Source organism: Euprymna scolopes, chromosome 11 (genome assembly GCF_053919585.1).
Source record: "Euprymna scolopes isolate OS-2025 chromosome 11, ASM5391958v1, whole genome shotgun sequence".
Classification (NCBI taxonomy): domain Eukaryota; kingdom Metazoa; phylum Mollusca; class Cephalopoda; order Sepiida; family Sepiolidae; genus Euprymna; species Euprymna scolopes.
In genome coordinates, this window is record NC_136492.1 from 63,440,151 (window position 1) to 63,462,482 (window position 22,332).

At 35.3% G+C, this 22,332-nt stretch overlaps 1 protein-coding gene across 1 annotated transcript in view; it reads left to right on the top strand.

The window, feature by feature from the left end:
* The first annotated feature begins 164 nt into the window (after positions 1-164).
* LOC145287880 (uncharacterized) overlaps positions 165-22,332 on the top strand; it is an 83,326-nt gene continuing 61,158 nt past the window's right edge. The window contains exon 1 of the mRNA XM_080135792.1: positions 165-303. The gene's annotated coding sequence lies outside the window, so the exon portion shown is untranslated. The remainder of the gene's footprint in view (positions 304-22,332) is intronic.

Genomic DNA, 22,332 nt, shown 5'->3' on the forward strand with positions numbered 1-22,332 from the left:
GGGTAGATTCGATCAATCCATAAACGACGGCGGAAGCAGAGACAGGTAAGAACGGTGTTGGTTTTGTTGTATATTTTAAAAAAAAAAGTGTAGGTGGGTGGTGCGGAGGTTTGCGCTCCACGTGCGAAGTGGGCGGAGTCGCCATCCGTTTTTCCCCCGTATTTATAGGGCCACGATGCCGCATGTTGAGTGTCACACACAACTTGTCAATTCGGCCCAGTTAAAGTCTCGCGCATTCACATCGCAAAAACCTCGTCGCAAAACTTACTTTTCGTTTGGAACAACAAAAACAACAGCAACAAAGTAAGTAAAACACTTGTTTATAAAGCAACATTGTTTTTTGTGTCTTTTCTCCCACCCACCCACCCTATTTAATGTAAGGGAAATTTGTTTTACTTTCACTTTCACTTTAACTTTTTATATACGTTCAAAATCTTTCTAAACTGAAATTCCGATTGTATTTAATATATATATATATATATATATATATATATATATATATATATATATACATACATCGAAAATACATATGGTTTAGGATTTATTTCCGTAGTAATCAATACAACAGGCGTACTTTTTAATGTTTGTTATTTATTTCAAACATGCCAGAATTTATTACTTGATCAAAGTTTGTTACTTGAAATTTTGCTTTCACAAAAAGATTTACATATTCATACTTTTGTAGCACTTTCATTTCTGATTAATCTCTATTTCTTCAAGCATATTTAAAAACTTACAGACTTATTATGCATGTGCAAAGTTAGGTATGTGTATATTTTTATATATATTGACGTACAGGGTTCACTCCTAAACTAATTAACAGATCATTATGAATTTTAGAATACAACTAGTAAGCATAAGTGGTCGTAATGTGGGCTATATATTTTTTTTACTTTAACGCAAAGTGAATAAAAGGAATGGAAGCTTTTCATACAGCAGGACATACATAATAATAAAAGAAAAAAATTCAATTTAAATCAAATTTAGTCCAATTTTATTATAAATTTATTTCGACCAAGTGCGGATCTGTTCAGACGAGACGACTGAAGAGACCCGCACAGAATTGAATTAAATTTATGATGAGATTAGATTATGATTATGTTGGATTTTAACCATTTATCATATATATATATATGTATATATATGTGTATATATGTGTATATATGCATATATATACATATTTATATATGTATATATATGTGTATATATATGTATATATATGCATATATATATATGTATGTATATATATATATGTGTATGTATATATATATATATATGTGTGTGTGTGTGTAAAGAAAAGTTCAGTTTAACAATATAAGTAGTGTCATAAGGAAATCATAAAACACCGACGTTTTAATGAAAAATAAAATCCTACAAATGCATAGGATATAAATAAATACTGCAAGTAAATGTTAACTAAACGGGGAAATGTTAACATGTGTGTGTGTGTGTGTGTGTGTGTGTGTGTGTGTGTGTGTGTGTGTGTGTGTGTGTGTGTGTGTGTGTGTGTGTGTGTGTAATAACACAATACACAATAAACGCAGTTTACTTCACGGGACATTCACTTGTGAAAAGTTTATTAAAAAGATCCTTTTACATTTTTAATGGAACTGTTTTAAAACTGTCTGAAAGAATAAAAAAAAAAGTTTTCTGCGTCTGCAAGATCCGTTTTGCAAGTTCTGCTGTGTTCTGATATTCAAACGTCGATGTTCATCTTTCTCTTTTCACACACACACACACACACACACACACACACACACACACACACACTTGGTCAGTACTAAAATAGGTGATTATTTGGGAATTCCAGGTGCTGCATATGCTCTCTGCTTATCTCGGCATTGTTTCAAGTCGTTCTGGATTTCTTGCCACTGGACTCAAGCAGCGTCGATTCAGGAGAGGTGTGGTTGGAGATAGCGCAACCCTTGCCTCACAATTACACGCACAACTACCTATACATGGGGTATATATTGTCTTTCGAGATTGAACGGAAGCGCTTTTTTTTATATTTGTATGTATATAGAATTCACACCTAAAATAATTAACGGATCATTATAGGTTTGTGAACACGGCTGAACAACGTAAGTGGTGTTAATGTTGGTAATATTTAGTTTCATTTACTTTTATACTAAGAGAGTAAAAAGTGGTGGAAGTCGTTTGATACCATTTATATATCTATGATTTTTGTGAAATTCTAACAATACGTTTTAGACATCAGTTAATAAATATTCGTATAATTTCAGTTTCTTTGGGGTATTTTATAAGGCACTAGCAGATGTATCCGGCGTTGCTCGGTATTAAAGGTAACGTAAAATTTCTTTAAAGAATAAAATAAAAACGAACAGAAACTGAGACACGTGCATGCGATTATGTTTTTCTAAACAGTTCACTTCTTGTAAGTAAAAGATAAAACTCGAGCTGAGATCGAAACCGAAACTTAAACTCAGCGAATCAAGTACGATAACCATTAGGCCAGGGTTTTCAAACCTACTTATTCTTAACATAAAAAGGATTGTCATGTTAGACGGCCGTTCATGCGCAGTCGTGAAACAGTTGACAAATACATAAAAGTCCGATGACCCCCCAAAGTACCAATTTTTCACTTTTGACCCCTTAGAAGCCCTTTTTTTCGGATGAAAACTGAATAAAAAGTTTTCCACATGTCTGAGTACCCTATATAACAAATTTCGTTGAGTATATAGGTTGAGAGTTGTCCTCACACACGCATTCTCACTTTTATAGATATATAGATTTGGTGGCGTAAAATGAGCATAAGATCTCTTCTGAAAAATTAAAATATATTAGATTTGCATTGAATTTGATCCATTGTAAAAACAAATTAATTAAACAAGAATCACTAAATCTCAATTTCTTTATAAGACCCCTTAATATTTATGCCTTAGCCTGATCATAATGTTTGATGCATGGTCTTTCCCCAAGATGTTCATTAGTTGACGAAGATGTCTCTGTTGTAACTTTTCAAGTTACTTTATATCGTGTCAGAAGTGTTGGAATTACAATCGCTCTGTAATATTTTATCTTGGTTTTCAGAAGGATTTCTCTCTGGTCCTACAGACGACTTCTCAGTTTTCCGAATGCTGAAAATATAGATCGAGTTCTTTTCGAGAGTTCTACGTCTATAGTTCAGTTGTTGGAGATAGTACTGTCCATGTATATGAACTTGTCTACTTCGGTTAGGTGGGGTGCCATTTAGGAAAACTTCTCGAAGATACAACTTTATGTTGCGGGTTTCTTAGATTAGAACTGTTTTTTTTATGTTGATCATTAGTCCAAATTGTCCTGATGCTTCAGCACAGGCTGTCCGTAGAATTCACATTGCTTAAAGGTGGCTAATCACAAGCGCCGACTTGTCCGCCAAGAGAAGTTTTCTTGTATCAATTGTTCCTGTACCGTAATATGTATATATATCTCTCTATCTATCTGTCTATCTATCTATTTATCTATCTTTCTTTCTTTCTCTGTCTCTCTGTCTCTCTCTCTCTCTCTCTCTCTCTCTATATATATATATATATATATAGAGAGAGAGAGAGAGAGAGACAGACAGACAGACAGAGACAGAGTAAGAGATAGATAGATAGATAGATAGATAGATAAAATAGTTATCCACGGACACGTGCTTCTCCGGATCCACGGTTCATAAGCATACTATATCCAGACTCGATCCCGCCACGACAGAGCTTGTTACCATTACGCTATGAAGTCCTGGTTAAAATCACATGCTATTAATAGTTTATCTACTTAAAGTTATATTGAGTTTTTATTGCATATAATAAAAATAACAATATCTATATCGTTCTGGCGCCCCCCACCCCCGTCGGAATCAGATTGGCGTTGCTCTCTGATGCACTATGATGCGAAACTCGAAATCAGCAATGAGGGTAGTGTATTTCCGGGGTGCTTCCTTTAAATCATTTGAAGAATGTATTTTATGCTTAGAAACACACACGCGCGCGTATATATATATATATATATATATATATATATATATATATATATATATATATATATATATATATATATATATATACGCGGGTGGGTGTGTGTTTCTAAGCATAAAATACATTCTTCAAATGTATATATATATATATATATATATATATATATATATATATATATATATATATGACACACCGGTTCTCGTCAGATCACCGAAGTTAAGTAACGTTGAGCCTGGCCAGTACCAGATGGGTGACCATTTGGGAAGGCTAGGCGCTGTATGTGATTTCCGCTTATCTCGGCATTGTTTCCAGTCCTCCTGAACCTCCACTTGCCACTGGTATTCAACAATGTCGACTCAGGAGAGGTGTGATTGAAGATTGCGCAAATCTTGGCACAAAAATTTCACGCGCAGGCACCCTTACAGAAGGTATCCATAGTCTGTCAAGACTGAAGGAATCCTTTTATGTATGTGTGTATATATATGTGTGTGTGTGGGGGGGGTGTATGCTATATTTCTCTTAGTCCGTCTTTCCGTTACACTTTTTCTCAGAAACTACTGGAGGGCCAATCTGGATAAAATTTGATGTGAACCTGTGTTACGATAAGGTGCAGCGCACTAAGTAGTATGGTATCGGTTCAATGCACAGTTAAAGATTAATAGAGATAAATTGAGATTAGAATTTTATGCAAAATGAGCACATAATTAACCACATTCAGCTATTAATTTGGCATAAACACTCATTCTAAGTCAATGAGCTATAACTTTTGCCCATTAAAAACGTTAAACATTTTATAAAAGTATTTTTATACATGACGGCTTGAATTAAACTTTAAAATTCAAAAATCAAGTATCATAGTTCAGTTATGCTTTAAACAGAAACATTCATTTCGGACGCGCCTCTATCATATCAGATAATCGACTGTTGATTTTATATCCCTTTGTCTTTCTGCTTGTATGGTAATAAAACTTCTCAAATGCGTTTGTGATGTTAAGTTTTGTAAGTTGGTTGGTCAAAATCGCCTGTTCTTTCTTTCATCGAAATTTTCGGATTATCGATTATCGATACTTATCGAAGACATTTCAATCAATAAAGGAAAAAAAAACATCTAAAAACACTGCCAAATACATAAAGTACTTTAGTGTGAAATTTCATAAAAATCGGCCCTGCCGTTACGGAGTCGATAGTAAACGAACTCTAACACAGACAAAGTTCCTTATACATATATATATATATATATATATATATATATATATATATATATATATACTAGCAGTGAGCCAAGTATGGCCCGGTTGTAAAATACGCTTAAATATGATATCTTTATTAATGCAGATTTCGTATTCATTATTATATTATATTGGACCCAATATATAGTAATGATTTTTAAAAAAATGTCTCGTGCGCCACCACCGAGAATCGAAACCGAAACGTTTAGCTCACGATTTAATATTGCCTCATTTGTTAATGACTGAGCTATGAAGACATGTTTGCTGCAAAGCTAAAAATAAAAACATCAACTACGTTATGCATACATATTCGTAATGCTGGAGTTCGACCTTCATGTAGCAAATTACATTTCTTTTTTTTAATTTCCACACTTTTTTACCGATTTTCCCGTACTAACACTCAAATATAAAGTTTCACATAGATTCAAATACCTTATATATATATAGTTTCATGTCTGTAGACCAAAAATTATAGGAGGAACTTGGTAGGCAAACTTTTTTAAACAAATATATATACGTATACATAAATATATATTGAAAGATTTCTGTGTCTACTATAATGTTTTTACGCAAATATTACGCAAGTATAAATCATGTAGAATATCTGCATGAATATAATTACACGTAATAGTTTACTAAAGATGATGATCCCATTAGAAAACCGAACAAACTAATAGGTAATTAATTAAAATGAATGTTATAAAAAAATTAAAATTAACTAGATCTTTTGCAGACGAATGCAATTCCATGACCCATATATAACAAAGTTATATTTTCTTTTAAATAAACAGAAAAAAGGGTTTTAATATGAATATCAATACAAAAAAATGATAGGAATATATATATATATATATATATATATATATATATATATATATATATATACACATATATATATATATACACACACACACATATATATATATATATATATATATATATATATATATATATATATATATATATATATATAATTATTCAGAATAAAATTTTTACCACACTGCTTTTAAGGACAATCACCTCAGATTTTACCATGTAATTTGGATGTAAACTTTTATATCTTTTTTTTTTTTAACTTTCCTTGCTCTATGACTTTTAATTACTCATTCAATTTTTAATTATGATTTTCCATGTCTCACTGACTTTAGCAAATAGGGTGTATACAATTATTGCTATTTGATAATATTTTCTCCTCTGAAGAAATGGTAGACATCGAAACCCTATAGGATAAGGAGTTAAAATGTTTCTAATGTATTCTTTGTCTTACCTGGAATAATAAAAATCTTTGATATGAAACTCAAACATTTCACGTCATAAGAATTTTTAAAATTCATTGAATCACTAAAATTATATATATATATATATATATATATATATATATATATATATATATATATATATATATATATATATATCAGCGCTGTTCCAAAAGTAAGACCTATTTTTAACAAAAAACTTAAAACGTTGAAAAACTGCGGAGATGGAAGTGGTAACATTAAAACGAAAAACTTTTTGTGTTGTAGATTTTTTTTCTAAATATATCACCACCATTCTCAATGCACTTTTGTTTGCCTTTTTTGATGCGTAAGTCGGAAAAATCCGGAGCGTGCTTTGTTACTCACATCTCTGTCGCCATTCTGAAATCGACGAACCCATCTCCAAACTGTTCAACAGGCGCCGATGAATACTATCATGTTTTGTGCGTGTTAGCTCCTTACATTAAATAGTTTCACGCCTTGTCTGCATAGATTTGCTTTTTAAAAATTTGGTGTCTATTCATTATGGGTTAAATTCAATACATATCTGGAGAACTCCTTAAATATCCCTAGGAAACTGAGAATTTTTATGAATTAATGCCTAATATCTATTGCTAAAAAAGAAAAATTCAAAAGTATGTAAATTTTTACCGAACAGATTTTTTTTCATTTTACATTCTTCGAATGAAACTACATTAAATCAATATAGCCCACATTACAATCCCTTATGCATTACAGCTGTTTATCAAAGTTCATAATGATCGGTTAATAAGTGTAAGAGCGAACTCTCTCTGCATAGAAATATAGAACATAGAAAAATATTCATATACCTAACTTTATAGGGAGATGAAGGAATATATGCGTTTAAAAGAATCTTTTTTTTTCTTGTCCATCCCAAACAAGATATATTGCTATTTAGAAATAAACAGCTATTATTGAGAATCGTGTTTACTAGGGACTATGTGTTGAAGTAAGCGAGATATCTGTTCATTTATTTAAACGTCTGCGTGTTAGTACAGCCAATGAAGCAGGTAATAGGGAGTGAATTCCAAAGTCTAGCAATGAGATGAAAGAAACTATTAGAGTTGTTGGCCTTGCTGCATTTAGAAATCTATACAATAAATGAGATGCGATTTTCCTGCCAGATGGGTCCGTCGGGTATATGTATATAGAGGAGACAGAAGTGCAATGGGTTCGTCAAAACACTTTATAAACGAAAATACTTGTAAAACAGACACAGAGGTGAAACATTACGGCGATGCGACAGGGACTGAAGCTTGACTGATAGTGCGAGGCCTATTAGATTAGAGACTCTTTTTTTTACACTGTCTAAGAGGGATAGACTAGTGGTATATGCACCAGCTCAGATGTGGCAACAATATTCTATGTATGTGCAAAAGGTGGCTTTGTAAAGATACGAGATACTCTCAGATGTGGGTAATTTTCTAGTATGGTAGAGGGAACCCACATTCTTGCAGAAGTTTTGGCAATATCCTCAATTTGTTTCAATTCGTATAGCATGTAAATGGTTAACCGCGGAGTTTGAACGAAGATCTCTCAGGTTTTGCAATAAAATCTGTAAGATCTCTTCCGTAATGGTGGAATTTAAATACCATAAGTAGTTTCGAGATTTTTTTTTTTTTTTTTTTTTTTTTTTTACAAAGGCATCACCACATTATCAAGGCCCAGAGGCCACTCAAGGATAAGGGTTAAAGAGTGTACAGTAGAAGTTGGTCAATATAGTAATCATTAGTAATGAAAATTTGGTAAATTTAATAACTTATATGGAACGGCTCATCAAGAACTTATTTACCTTAGACTTGAACACAACCATATTGTAGTCAGCCGGAAAGCAGGAAAACGGAAGACAATTCCACAGGCGTGCAGTTCTAAGAAAGAAGCTTTGTTCATGGAATCTATGTTTAGGTTTAGGCACAGATAAAGAGTGGAGGAAATTATTGATAGTGTTTACAGCTAGACGAGTGTTTCTTGTGAAAGTTTTGCAAGGGGGGACCATAGATTGAAGCTCAGTTGAACACTTTCCATGAAAATAACGATACATCAGAGACAAACTCGCAACATCTCTTCTGTGAGATAGAGGTTGTAAGGAGGAGAAAAGGACATCTCCTACGAGGCTACGAAGTCTATTTTGAACTCTATCAAGGCAGGACAAGTCCTTTCTAGCAGCTCCTGCCCAGATGTGGCAACAGTATTCCATCCTTGGACGTACCTGGCTCTTATATAGATAGAGAATAGCATCAGCAGTGAGATATCTACTGGATCGATAGAAAGATCCCACCATTTTTCCAGCGGCCTTGGCAACAGATTTGATATACGTGTTCCATTTAAGATCAGGAGTAATGGTCAAGCCCAGAAGCTTGTCAAAACTTGAGGCCTCCTGAAGACGAGAGCCATTCATTTCAATTGATGACAAATGTGGATTAAAATGTTGATGATGTAAAGAGAGAAGCTTGGTTTTAGATGCATTAAAAGTAACCAGCCACTCCTTTCCCCATTGTACTACATGCTCAAGATCATAGGAGAGAGAATTGGAGAGTACTTGCTCGTTTACTGTCTTAGATGTGGTACCATAAATGGTAGTGTCGTCAGCATAAATGTCTACAAATGATGTAAGGATATGATTTGGAAGATCATTAATGTAGATCAGGAAAAGAGTTGGGCCCAGGATGGATCCCTGAGGGACACCGGCATTAATACTGTGAGCTTCTGATTTTTGCCCCTCAACTACTACTCTTATGAACCTATCAGAAAGAAATGATTTAATAATTGAGAAGACTTTTCCAGCTATACCATAGCTAGCGATCTTATGAAGTAAACCTTTATGCCATACCCTATCAAAGGCTTTAGATATGTCAAGAGCAATTGCCCTAGAAAGATTGCCACCGTCGAGAGATTTGCTAATCCTATGCGATATAACTGTAAGGACATCTGCTGTAGATCTAGCAGAACGGAAACCATATTGAGTGTCACTAAGAAGGTTATTTTTGTTGAGATGTTTGATTACTTCTGTATTTAACACAGATTCTAGCAACTTACTCATGACGCACAGGAGACTTATTGGCCTGTACTGAGAGGGGGATGAGCGATCACCTGAATTCTTAAATACAGGGCATACTGATGAGATTTTCCAGGGAGATGGGAAACTATTCTCCTTAAGACAACGTTTAAACAGTTTTGTAAGTATGGGCGCTAGTTCAGGTTGAAGTTTTTTGAGTACTATAATTGGAATACCATCAGGGCCAGTTGCTTTACTGGAATCAAGGTTTTTGATTAGCTTGGCAACATCACGTACAGATATACGTATATCACATAGCGTGTTTTCTGATACAGGAGGAAATATTGGGGGTTGGCGGTCTTGGTCGCAAAGGGTAGAATTAGCTGCAAAGTTCTTGACAAAGAGTTTGGCTTTGTCTGATGCTGACGAGATTACCTCAGGTCCATTGATAATAGTTGGGATGGAGCACACGCTTCTGTTCAGGATTCTGTTTGCTATTTGCCAAAACTGGTGGGAACCAAGCCGCTGCTCAGCTACTTTGGACTTAACAGATTGAGCATACAACTCTCTTGCGTTCCTTATTACTTTCTTACAATGGTTGCTGGCAGTCCTGAAAACGGCTTTAGTTTCCATACATCTATTACGTTTGAAGCAGTGGAAAAAGTGATTTCTGTGCGCAATGGCAGCAGCACATTCTGGAGAGAACCATGGCTGGCTGTTAGGTTTTTGCTGAAACTTTTTAGAGGGTATGAAATGGTCAATACCTACAATTAACCATTCAGTTAGGTCTAATACTATAGAGGACACATCCTTTTTAAACATGGAATGCAGAGGTAGATCAGATATAAATGTACGGAAGCTATCCCAGTCAGCCTTAGTGTATCGATATACTGTACGATGAAGTGGTACGTCTGGGGACTTATTACATTTCATTTTTATCTTAATTGATACAACAGAGTGGTCGGAAGATCCAAGAGGCGACAGAACAGAAACTGAACATAGTTCAGGGCAAGTTGTGAGAAAAAGGTCTAGTAGGCTCGCATACTGGCCGTCATTATCGGGCACACGGGTAGGTTCCTGAACAATCTGAGTGAGGTCATAGGCAATGGAGAAATCATGACAGAACCTCCCCTCATCATCGGTCTTGTTTGAGTGGGTCAACCATTCGACGTTGTGAACATTGAAGTCTCCCCATACGTGAATGTTAGCTGAAGGATAAGTAGAAAGGACTTGGTCAATTTTCTCAGATATGCTTTGAAAGATAGTAACTCCGCTGTTGTGGGGGCGATAGAGAGTAAATATAAATGCAGTAGTGTGAGCTAAAGCAACCCGGAAGCACATATAGGGTAAGTTAGGATCTTCCCTAGAGATGTCCCTCCCACATGGAAAGCTATCTTTAATATAGGCACATATTCCATGCCCATGGCGATCTTGGGGGTACGATTTAGAAGTTAAGTTAGAGTATCCTGTAATTGCAAACTCATCTAGGGAAATAGCCTGTCCAATGCCAGTTTCACTTAAAAATAAAAGGTCTGGTTTAGTCTCCTGTAATTGGGTTTCAACCTCTGGAAGGTTAGAACGTAGACCCCTGATGTTGGAGAAGGAGACATGGTAGTAGGGGTCTACGTTGGAAGTTGGAGAACCGGGTTTAATCGTGTATTTTTTCTTGAAACTTGTCATGATGAAATTTTGGAATTTGTGGACTAGGTCGACAGATTTACTAGGTCGACAGATTTACTTAGAGCAGGACAGAGAGGGGAAACTAAGAGAGAAAAGAAACTAAGAGAGAAAAAGAAACGAAGATTGTTTCTTCTTCTTCTTCTTCTTTTTTTTTTTTTTTTTTTTAATCCCGAAGTAGACATGGTACGAAATTATATATGTAAAACATCTGTTGCGTGCGGGTCTTTTATACTCTCTTCGTAAATCGGATTTTCGCGAAGTTTAAATGACTTGTGCTATCCTGTGGTAATTTATATCAATTTCTTCTCATTGTTTACAATTATAACACATTTTTACGAGTTGATTTGAAAAGTTATGTCTTAGTGTGAATTGGTGTTAAATACGATACGCTGTTTAACAAGTTTATTATATAATTTTTCAAAAAAATACAAAACGAATATATAGCATACTGTCTCCAGAGAGATACACCACTTGATTGAGAGCATAACATCCACATTTGGGCAGCTGTTACGCTGTGTTAAACACGTATCTGAATAGCAGGTTATACTAAAGTATTGGCTTAAATCATTTTCAAGGGGAGGTCGCTATTTCCTATGTACAGCACCTAGTACTTCTAAGTTGCCCATTGGTACTGGCCAAGCTCAATGTCTCTTAATTTCGGTGATCTAACACTGAACCCGTGTGCCAACGTAAAATATAATTCCTTTGCGTTGGAGGCTAACAGGCGCTACACCTTGCTCAAGAGTGACCAAGGATTGTGTAAGGCAGGAGAGTTTTGCTTCCTAGGTTATTATACACACTCGTTTACCTAAACACATAGAGCGCTTAGTATTCCCAAATGGTCACCCATCTGGTACTGGCCAGGTTCAACGTAGCTTAACCTCTGTGGATCTAACAGGAATTTGTGTGTCAGCGTGATTATGCCATATATTTCCCTACTCTATGAGTGCATACACGGTAAAATGGTTTACCTTAGTCAAGGGCAAGCTGGAGATTCGTAATTTATTAGCTGCTACATAGAGAAGTAGGGGAGAGTGCCACGCCTTTTGTCGTGATTACTCTGTTTATCGTTGACCCTTCACCTTATAATGTTGAGTGTTTAAGCAAGAGATTATCAAGTTCCATTTTTTAGTCTTTGATATGACTTGGCTGAGGATTGAACCCTAGTCTGCCGGCTCATTAGCGAACAATCTAATAATGATGACGAATGGGTCGATCATTAGTACTTAAGTTGATAAAATATATGAGATTAAAATTGAACTCGGCTTGTCGGATCTTAAATTTCGCGTAATTAGGAATCGTGTCATGTACAATTCTGTTGTAGTTATATATATATATATATATATATATATATATATATATATATATATATATATATATATATATATATATATTGAGAGGGGGTAATATATATATATATATATATATATATATATATATATATATATATATATATATATATATATATATATATTGAGAGGGGGGTAATGACCTGGTCCCTGTTGATTGCAGTGCAATCTTGGTTCTGTGTAGTTCTAGGAGGTCCACCTTCCCAGACTTTGCCTTATCTCGTTGAGAAGTGGTTAGTTTATTGCTAATCACCTGAAGCGCCTTTACTGGAAAATGCCGGCTGTCCATGTCCATTTTGCAGGTCAGAATGCCACTTCTTGGGGGCGCTGGCTTCTCAATTCCACTTTTCGACCTTGGTGTCACAGTTCTTGCAGTGGGGAAAAACTAAATACCTTCCTACGATGTTAAGCTTCTATTAACCGGTTTCCCATGAAGATTGGATGTGATACAATGTTGGGTGCGGCCATCACTAAATGCTTCAAGGGTGTTGCTCATGACCTTTTGACGTTCTATAATCCATACTGGTCTGACCGATGAGCTCTTAGTAAAAAAGTATCAGTTCTAGGATATCATGGTGTGTCGTAATGAACAATGCAATGAAGAGTTTGCCCCATACATCCCGAGTACCACTTACTTAGTTTGGCCCTTTTATTCAAAATATTTTTACTTAAGGACTAAAAATTAACGACATGGAATGACTGTTAGTTCAAATGTGAAGGATCTCATGAGAGAATTGATTGCTGGGATGTGAAAAGTTTGAGTACTTGTGGGGGCAGGTCATAACAGGAATCTATTGACATTGGATTTAAAGATGTTGTAGTATGCAGGGTAGCAGTACCGCAACAATGTTTTCCACAGATAGGAAGTGCTAGCAAAAAAAAAGCTCAGCTTGATGAAATTTTGCCTGATTCTAGGCACACGGAAGAAGGGGAGTTGATGGAGACAGGTCCCTGTTGTGTCTTACAGGGAGGAACCAAAGAATTTTTTTTTTTTTTTTTTTTTTTACATTTTCACCCCAAACAAGGCATATTGCCACTCAGGTGTAGGGGGCTACTATCAGGGTCAGCAACTACGGGGGCACTATGTAGGGATTTGGGCAGCAAGATGTCGGTTCACGTTGCACTTGAACTTCTGCATGTCAGTACAGTTAGGGAAGCATGATCTTGGAATGGATGCCAGAGTCTAGCGGTTCTGGGGAAGAAACTACTGGAGTAGAAGGATCTTTTGCATCTAGGGATCTCTACTGTGTGGGGTGGGATTTAGCTGCCTGTCGGGTTTGTCGAGGGTGTCTGCGACGTGGGGGCACAAGTGTCTGCAGTTCGTCAGAGCACTCACCATTAAAATACTTGTAGAACAAGCAGAGGGATGCAACGTTTCGTCGATGGGACAGAGGCTGAAGCTTAGATGCCAGTTCAGGGCCTATCAGATTGGCGACTCTTTTTTGAACCTTGTCTAGGAGCGAGAGACTAGTAGTAGACGCACCAGCCCAGATGTGACAACAATACTCCATACATGGGCGAATGGTGGCCTTATAGAGATACAGGATACTTTCAGGTGTCAGTAGTTTTCTAGCACGGTAGAGAGAGCCAGCCTTTTTTGCAGCGGCCCTGGCAATGTTTTCAATATAATTGTTCCAGCTCATGTTTCCTGTGAACGTTAGGCCAAGCAGTTTGAAAGATGTACTCTCAGGCAGGGAGTCACAGAAAGTCAGTCAAGCACCTTCTGAGAAAATAACGACAAAGTAGAAAGAGACTGTCGACGCTTTTTTGTTTTTTGTTTTTTTTTTCTGCGAATAAGGATCTTTATCTTCCGACACCAGATTTCAGAGTCGATCTTTTTTCTCTATTTGATCCCAAACATGACATATTGCCACTTGGACATAAGGAGCTATTATTTGGGGTCGTGTCTCTAAGGGGACCATGGGCAGTTGAGAGGGAAGATGTCTGTTCACATTGTATTAAAACTACTACATGTTACTACAGTTAATAAAGCAAGAAACAGGGATGGAATTCCAAAGTTTCTGAATTTGAAGGGAAGAAACCATTGAAGTAGAAGACACATTCTATTAATGTACTTGTAAAAAACACACACACACACACACACACAGATGCAATATTGATGCGATGGGACAGACGTTGGAGCTTGCCCGACAATGCGAGACCTATTAAATTGGAGACTCTATTTTGGACCCTGTCTAAGAGTGTGACTCGTGGTAGATGCACCTAGATGTGACAACAATATTCTATTTGTGGGCGAACTGTGGCCTTTGTAAAGATAGAGGATGCTATGGTGTGCGTAATTTTCTAGTACGGTAGAGGGATCCCAACTTTTTTCAGCAACCTTGGCAATGTCCTCAATGTATTTGTTCCAATTCATGTTGCCTGTGAATGTTAAGCTGATAAGTTTGAAGGATTTGGGGCTTTGTATAAGAAACAAGGGTGCTCTGAACGGCCTCTACCCAGATGTAGAAGTTTGGGCGCCTATCTGATCTCTTGCAACTCGACAGAAATTGCTGGAACCATTCAGTTATCGTCTGTCACCAACAGACCTTAGACGTTTCGCACAGCACATCGTTTTGCTTGATTTCTAGAAGTTATGACCCAGCTTGAACATGCAAAGCTGAAAATCTCGAAATCGATCCCATTACACGTTTACCTGTGTAGTTTTTCATTTTGCAAAAAAAGTAGACAAATGCACTCCTGTCGACAAATCAACTGCCCTGATATTACTACAAACCACATGCTAAACACATACATCAGGTACCGTCCACGTCTCGAACTTATTCAGCTACGTAATGTGCAGCCACAAGTTTTCACGCATGCAAAGATCGCAACAATTTTACTCACTTTTGTACTAATACACAACATTTCCGTATGTCTGATTGTCTGGTGTGGATTTTTAAAAAAGCTATTGATCTGAGTTCAAACAAACTTGTCTATGGTTAAGCTAGGTCAGCCTGGAAAGACATAAATTGTAATAGATGACTATATTTGGTACTAGCTACATCTACCTGGCATTGGTTGGGATGCAGTGAAGTCATTTTACCTTTGATTTGTTTGCACATATTTTAATATGAGTTGTTCCTCTTACTGGTTTTATTTTTAGGTGATAAGTTGATAAGGTTTTATATTTTTATATATTTATATTTTAAGGTGATTATTTGAAAATTTTTATATGTTAGGTAGATACTTCAAAAGCTATAATGTTTTAGGTTATTATTTTAAAATATTGTATATTTTAGGTGATTAATTAAGAAAACATTATATCTTAGACGATTATTTAAAAAGTTTTATATTGCCAGGTGATTTTTTAAAAAATGACATATTTTAGGTGATTATTTTAAAAATTTCACATTTTAATTGAATATTTTTTAAAGTTTTATATTTTTAGGGGATTATGCAAAAAATTTATATTATTATGTGATTATTTGAAAATCTTTTATATTTTTAATTGAATATTTAGAAAAAGTTTTATATTTTGAGTAATGTATTTCCAAGAGTTTGTAATTTTTCTGTGAATATTTTTAACGACACACTTTTAGTTGATCATTTTAAAAGGTTTTATATTTTCAGGTAATTATTTTAAAAGGTATAACATTTTTAGTTTAATGTTTGAAAAAGTTATAGATTTTTAGGCGGTTATTTCAAAAGATTTATATTTATAGGTGACAAGTTCAAAATGTGATTATTTCAAAAATCATAATATTTTATAGGGGCATTGGAAAAGATTTGATCACTTCATTCGCATTGAGGTAGATTATTATCTTACCAATTACATGATACAACAATAAAAAGTGAAAACATGCTAGTCTTAAGCGTGTTTGATTTGTCAGTTTAATTGTTATTTGAGTATTACGTTGAAAATATAATTAAACAACTTTGGTCGTTATATATATATATATATATATATATATATATATATATATATATATATATCATTATAAAACTCAAATGACCTTGTAACGATGTATGTAACCCACTTTCCGGTTTACGACATCAGGTTGCACACGCGCGCATGACCTGTGCACTGAAGTATCTTAATACTTCAGTGCACAGGTCATGCGCGCGTGTGCAACCTGATGTCGTAAACCGGAAAGTGGGTTACATACATCGTTACAAGGTCATTTGAGTTTTATAATGATATATATATATATATATATATATATATATATTATTATTATTTCGAAATTATTATTTAACATGGGAAGAGTGGAGTTTAAAATAAACAAAACACAAAAGAACAATTGGGACGCTGAAATATTAACGTTATTATTTGGAAATTATTATTTAACATGGAAAGGGTGAGGTTTAAAATAACTTAAACGTAATAAAGAAATGAACGATGTAAAAAAAGCAGATATATAAAAATTTTAATTTAACTATAAGTATTATGGTATCTGTTCAGTGCACATTTACTTATAAGTATAGCCAAGTACTTATAATTCAGTAACTGTAATTTTTTCTCAAAAATAATCAATTATAATAAACAGAACGACTCATAGAAATCTATCTATATTCTTTTTTCCTTTTAATATACATTCAGAGAAATGTTTCTGTTATGCCAAAAAAAACCTACTTTCTTTACGTCACAAGTGTCACGCTCATACATGAATTCCATACCTAATATAACATACTACACGGGTAGTCTAGTATATATATATATATATATATATATATATATATATATATATATATATATATATAAAAAGCTGAATGTGTGTGCGTGTGTGTGTGTGTGTGTGTGTGTGTGTGTGTGTGTGTGTGTGTGTGTGTGGTCACGAATAGGCTCCTATATGGTTGACTATTATAGAAAACCGATTAGATATAATGATAGAAGATGTATCGAGACACAGGAATGAGTATGTTTGATCCTGCAGAATGGTGGTTCATTAAAACTGTGGGGTCTGTGTTCGCGCCTGGTCCACAAAGTATGGAAATAAAAAATTTAAAAATTAAAAAAAAAACGTTTACAAGTGTTTTTGATATAGATGTACATAATAATACTTTGATAAGTATGTTTCAACTTAAATAGGGATGGTATAATAAAATTGTGGGATCTGCGTTCGCGCCTGGCCTGCATAGAATGGAAATAGGCAAAAACTTTAATAAAGACTTTTCATATCTATCTGCGTAAGTATACTTTGATAATTATGTTTCAGTTTGAAGAAATATGGTATAATAAAATTATGGGGTGTTCGTTCGCGCCTGACCTCTATAGAATGGAAATATGTCACAAAGTTTAACAAGATTTTTTGATAGAGAATAGATCCACAGAATATTGTGATAAGTGTTTCAATGTGAACAGGTATGGTATGATAAATTATGGGTTTATCTATTTTATTTTTACTTTCATCATATTTTGCTTTGGTTTTAATACCCCCGAATTCGAAGCTATCTCTTTACAACCCTTCCTTTTCATAACCTATCATACTTTCATAAATCAGAGTCCATTTTCTGTAGGCTGTTTTTGAACCCAGTCAACGACGGGTACTTTTGCTAGTATATATATATATATATATATATATATATATATATATATATATATATATATATATAAAGAAGTTAAAAGAAGAAAAATGAATACATCATTGAAAAGATGTAGCTTAAACAGTAAGCTACAACTCAGTATATTCATCTGAGTATGCTCAACTACCTTTATTATAAGATATTGCTAACTGAACTTTTGCTTGTTTTTTTTAAACAGTTATTCTTACTCTGCTACGACTGAGTCCTCATGCTAAAGATTTTCTACAGTATTATACAGTATGTATATATATATATATATATATATATATATATATATATATATATATATATATAGGGTGACCCAAAAAACGGGCACCAACTCTAATTAGGTCCCGTTTTTAAGTGGTTTGTCCGAATGGAATGAAACTTTGGTTATAACTAGTTTATTATATTACAAAACATCACATCAAAACACTAGGGTCTTTGGCCTTTTTTTCTCCGTTGACTGTAAAATGCACAGAAAAGCTATTGAATGTCCTCTGTTTTTTTTTGGGGGGGGAGGGTCACCTTGTATATATATAGTAGCTTTATCCGGGCGTAAAATATGCTTAAATATTTTAATTTGTTCGATTGTGAATATATTACTATAGAGTCGTGATTTCAAAAGTAAAGAGAAAACGTATTTGGGTGCAATCAGTTAGAATCGAAACAGGAACTGTAGCATTCAAAGCTGGTGACGTTATCACTGTACCAACGAGACACGTACAGGATAAGGTTAAAAATTATAAATTAAAAATTAACTAAGATGAATGTGCAAAATGTATAACGATTTTTTCAATTGTTACCCATTTTTGACCCCTTAAAAATTATTTTAACCGACTAAAGACCCACAAAAGAACGGTCCATACAAAATTCCATCATTTGCGGCTCCTAACGCCGCTCTGCGACTTTTAGTTTCGGAGGAGATAAAGTTTGAAAATATAGCGACAGACAAACACGCTACCGCCATTTATATATTAGATGAGGGAGTTGTGATCTTGAGCGCGTGACACAATGGGGAAAGGAGTGGCTGGTTACTTTTAATGCATCTAAAACCAAGCTTCTCTCTTTACATCATCAACATTCTGATCCACATCTGGCATCAATTGAAATGAATGGCTCTCGTCTTCAGGAGGCCTCAAGTTTTGACAAGCTTCTGGGTTTGACAATTACCCCTGATCTTAAATGGAAAGCGTACATCAAATCTGTGCCAAGGCCGCTGGAAAAATGGTGGGATCTTTCTATCGATCCAGTAATGCAATTCTCTATCTATATAAGAGCCAGGTACGTCCCAGGATGGAATACTGTCGCCACATCTGGACAGGAGCTGCTAAAAAGAACTTGTCTTGCCTTGATAGAGTTCAAAATAGACTTCGTAGCCTCTTAGAAGATGTCCTTTTCTCTTCCCTGCAACCTCTATCTCACAGAAGAGATGTTGCGAGCTTGTCTCTGATGTATCATTATTTTCATGGAAAGTGTTCGACTGAGCTTCAGTCTATGGTCCACCCTCGCCAAACTTTCACAAGAAACACTCGTCTAGCTGAAAACACCATCAATAATTCCCCCCACTCTTTATCTGTGCCTAAACCTAAACGTAGATTCCATGAACAAAGCTTTTTTCTTAGAACTGCACGCCTGTGGAATTGTCTTCCGTTTTCCTGCTTTCCGGCTGAGTACAATATGATTGTCTTCAAGTCTAACGTAAATAAGTTCTTTATGAGCCGTTCCATATAAGTTAACAAATTTACCGAATTTTCATTACTAATGATTATTATATTTTCCAGTTTGTACTGTACACTCTTTAACCCTTATCCTTGAGTGGCCTCTTGGCCTTGATAATGTGGTGATGCCTGTGTAATATATATATATATATATATATATATATATATATATATATATATATATATATATGCATGTTTGAGTGTTGCAGCTACTGACCGTGTTAGATTCTAAAAAGCAACACCTGCATGGGCGTGCGTTAGAAACAGAGCTGCATCATTGAAGTCTTCCATGAAGAAAAAGTTTGAACCGGTCAACATTCAGCGGCGCCTGTTGAACGTTTACGAAGCCGATGCAGTTGACGTTAGCATAGTTAAGGTGTAGCAAGGTGTTTTTGGTGGGTTCCACGAATGCTCACGCAGGATTAAAAGGACAAACGACAGAATGTCTGTCAAGACTTGTTGAATTAGTACGAAGCCGAAGGTTGCGAATTCTTGGATCGCATCATTAGTGGTGATAAGGCGTGATGTCACCACTACGAGCCGAAGTTCGAACAGCAGTCAATGGAAATGTACCACTCACGTTCCCCAGCAAATAAGAAGTTCAAGACGCAGACATCTGCAGGTAAACTGATGTGAACCGTCTTCTGGATTAGGAAGGGCGTCATCCTCCTGAACCAGGGTTGACTGACAACTCAGACTATTTCGTTGAAACATTGACAAAGCTGAAGGCCCGGATTGCCCATGAAAGGCCAGAGGAAAGGGAAAACTTCCGTTTGCAATACCACTACGTCAGGCACACACAAGTTTGAAGACTACGGAATGTGTGACAAAGTTCGGTTGGACGGTGCTGTCTCACCCACCGTATAGTCTAGACTTGACACCGTCAGATTCCTACTTGTTCAGACCGCATTAATTGGACAGTATTTTCATCAACAACAAACGTCGTGATCGCAATTATGAAAAATTAGACCGTCTTTTTAGCTTTGTGACTTTTTTCAGTTAAGAAATAGGAGGCTTTACTTTAAAAACGACCTATATGTATATATATGTATATATAAATATATATATATATATATATTTCTTCATCTTGCATTTCATTAAAATATCTTTCATAATGATTAAATTCCAAGAATCTCTCTCTCTCTCTCTCTCTCTATATATATATATATATATATATATATATATATATATATATATATATATATATATATATATTCACTCCACATGAAGCACATTGCCACTTTGATGTAGGGGGCTACTATCAGGGACATAATCTACAGGGGTACTATGAGGGAAGTTGGGCAGCAAGATGTCGGTTCACGTTACACTTGAACTTCTGCATGTCAGTACAGTACGGTTATGGGAAAGAAACTACTGAAGTAGAAGGCTCTCTTACATCTAGGGATCTCTATTGTGAATGGGTGAGATTTAGCTGCTTGTCAGGTTGTCGGTGGTATTTACGTCGAGGGGGTACGAGTGCTTGCAGTTCGTCGGAGCATTCATCGTTAAAGTACTTGTAGAACAGGCAGAGTGATGCTACATTTCGTCGATGGGGCAGAGGCTGAAGCTTAGATGACAGTTCAGGACCTATTAGGTTGGCGACTCTCTTGTGAACCTTTTTTGAGAGCGAGAGACTAGTAGCAGATGTACCAGCCCAAATATGACAACAATACTCCATACATGGGCGAATGGTGGCCTTATAGAGGTACAGGATACTTTCGGGCGTTAGTAGCTTTCTAGCACGGTAGAGAGAACCTACCTTCTTCGCAGCGGTCCTAGCAATGCTCTCAATGTAATTGTTCCAACTCATGTTTCCTGTGAACGTTAGGACGAGCAGTTTAAAAGATGTATTTTCAGATAAAGAGTCTTTGGCCATTGCTATTGGTGGTAGAGACGGTTTCTTGTAATTAATGAAGGAAACAAGTTATGTCTTGGCAGCATTGAAGGTGACCATCCATTTTTGTCCCCATCCCACTACAGATTGGAGATCGTCCTCTAGTGTTCCTGTCATTTCTTTTGATATGTGTTCATTTGTTTTCCTGTCGTGTCTGTTATAGAGCGTGGTGCCATCAAAATATATACCCATCTCACAGACAATTTTGTCAGGGAGGTCAATATATGAATATTAGGAATAATAGATATCCAAGCATAGACCCTTGAGGCACTCCTGCATTTATATCATATTGTTTAGATGTACGATCGTCGAGGACAATCTGGATTTTTCTCTTATCTAAGAAGGATTTAATTATGTTAAGTATTCTTGCAGTGATACCATATGATCTAATTTTCCAAAGAAGACCTTCTAACTCTAACTCTATCAAAAGCCTTAGATATATCTAGAACTTTATATATATATATATATATATATATATATATATATATATATATATATAGAGAGAGAGAGAGAGAGAGAGAGAGAGAAAGTGAGAGAGAGAGAAAGAGAGAGAGAAGAGGGTTAGAGAAAAATGGGGATTTACATATATATTTTGAAAATACAATTATTTCTAGATAGGTGAATTTTCGTTATAGACATCTATAAAAGCGATATCTTTAGCACTAGCGGGGATAGGATATATATATATATATATATATATATATATATATATATATATATATA